Below are 1,931 nucleotides of genomic sequence, written 5' to 3'. Positions count from 1 at the left end.
CAAGGGCATGGTAGGACATTTTTTCTCAATTTTATTTGACAGTGATTTCATTATCGGATCAGCAGACAAAAATTTTTTTATTAAGTAAAAATGATTATATACTATTAGTACAAATATATGTAGATGATATCATTTTCGGATCTACTAACCTAATCTATTAAGCTAATGCATGATAAATTTGAAATTAATATGACGTGAGAATTAATATTCTTTCTGTGATTACAAGTTAAGCAAATGGAATCTTGTATCTTCATAAATCAAATTAAGTTCACGAATGTGGGGACCCGGACGCTAATCATCTTCTTAATCGTCATTAGGATAATGGATCAATTAATTAATCTGGGTATAAATTTTTTTTTTAATTGTGGAACGTAATGTAATTCAATCTAATATACATATCAGTATAAAAGTACAAGTCTTGTACAACAAACATCGAACTTAAACTAAGGTTCAACAACTAAATGTCAAGTGCTTAATCCTATCTACAGCAACGTCAAAGTCCGTAGTCTCCACTCTAATCACGATCTCATATCATCTCCTCGACCCTGATTCTGTCCCACCTGTTGCCATGCACACATACAAACACGACAACAGCCGGATAACTCCGGTGAGAATAAAATCCCAGTATAAGCAATGTATACATGCGATGCATAAAATCATATACAAAAGCATAAACCATGTATTAAGAACATGAATCATAATTTATGACACATTAGTGAATATAGATAAAACTCTCTAACTCGTCATCTCCGACTCGACTCATCTCTAATCTAGGGATCCCGGTTCCTGGACATTAACACATATATCGAATCTCAGCGATAGGAGTCGATCCGCCCCTAAGCAATATCGATATAAGTCAATAATCCAGTGTATTAGCATATCCGCCACAGACTTGGCATATCCGCCAAAGCTATCCTATGACAATGTGCAATGGGCCAATGACCACTCTATCACTGTCTGGCCCTTCTGTCAATGACTCTCGCTCAATAGCTATAGGCTTATTCTCTACTTTCTATAATCAATAGATTAATCATATCAATGTCAAACAATTGAAATAAAATAAAGTATGTGGTTTTAGGGAAACTAGAGTCCAATCTGACTCAAGTTAATCTCCCGGTTAAAATCGACTTATATCTTTCGTTCGTAGTCTCGATCTGAAGAATTGGAAATTCTGAATTCAAGACTGTCTCTGTCAATCTGAAATGGCATATCGAGAATAGTTATATCAACATTCCATTCCCAATTTCATAATAAATCCGATCAATCTGAATCTAATTCAAAATTAACAGCATAACGGCACAATCCCGATATCCCCGTCAATACAATATCAACAGATATCCATTACAAATCATAACCAATATCCGATACAATCCAGAATCAGTCAATAATCCAAATATGTTCAATTTACAATTAATATAATCAGAAAATCATAACAATTCCATAATCAATCTGTTCTTCGATCTGACTTCGATTCTACGATGTCTAACATATCCAGAACACCATATAATGATCAAATAATAATTCCTCCAATATCATAATTTAAAATGATAACAGAACTCAATAAAACTTACGTCCAGTTGTAGCTGTCGACGAGAGAATCACAGAACTGTGCTCGGATTGAAATTCTGATAACCGGATCTCACACAATCAAAATCTAAGCTATTAAGAACCTTGAGGAAATTTCTATGGGATTCTCGATTTACTTCCCTGGAAGTGCTGAAGGAGATGAAATTATATACATCCAAAACACATGGCAAAGACAAGTGTCCACTCAAATCCAATATTGCACTTTAGCCCCTGAATTCTTCATTATTTGCAATTTGGTCCTCACAACTCTTTTTAATTCAATTTCAATCCTAATTAATTACAAAAACCGTGGAATCTAATTCATCATTCCAAAATTCGTAAATTAAATAATCTCGGATTAAAAT

General features: G+C 33.8%; 1 long non-coding RNA gene across 1 annotated transcript; it reads right to left on the bottom strand.

Annotated features, from left to right (window-relative positions):
* Positions 1–745: 745 nt before the first annotated feature.
* On the bottom strand, positions 746–1,692 carry LOC142520537 (uncharacterized). The gene is made up of 3 exons (XR_012813950.1): positions 1,572–1,692; positions 1,129–1,197; positions 746–1,005 (listed from the first exon to the last, which is right to left on the bottom strand). It is a non-coding gene; the product is annotated as an uncharacterized LOC142520537 (long non-coding RNA).
* Positions 1,693–1,931: the final 239 nt, after the last annotated feature.

The sequence above is a fragment of the Primulina tabacum genome, chromosome 12, assembly GCF_025594145.1.
Source record: "Primulina tabacum isolate GXHZ01 chromosome 12, ASM2559414v2, whole genome shotgun sequence".
NCBI classification, from domain to species: domain Eukaryota; kingdom Viridiplantae; phylum Streptophyta; class Magnoliopsida; order Lamiales; family Gesneriaceae; genus Primulina; species Primulina tabacum.
The sequence above is the reverse complement of the archived record's forward strand: the minus strand, read 5'-3'. Positions and strand labels throughout refer to the sequence as shown.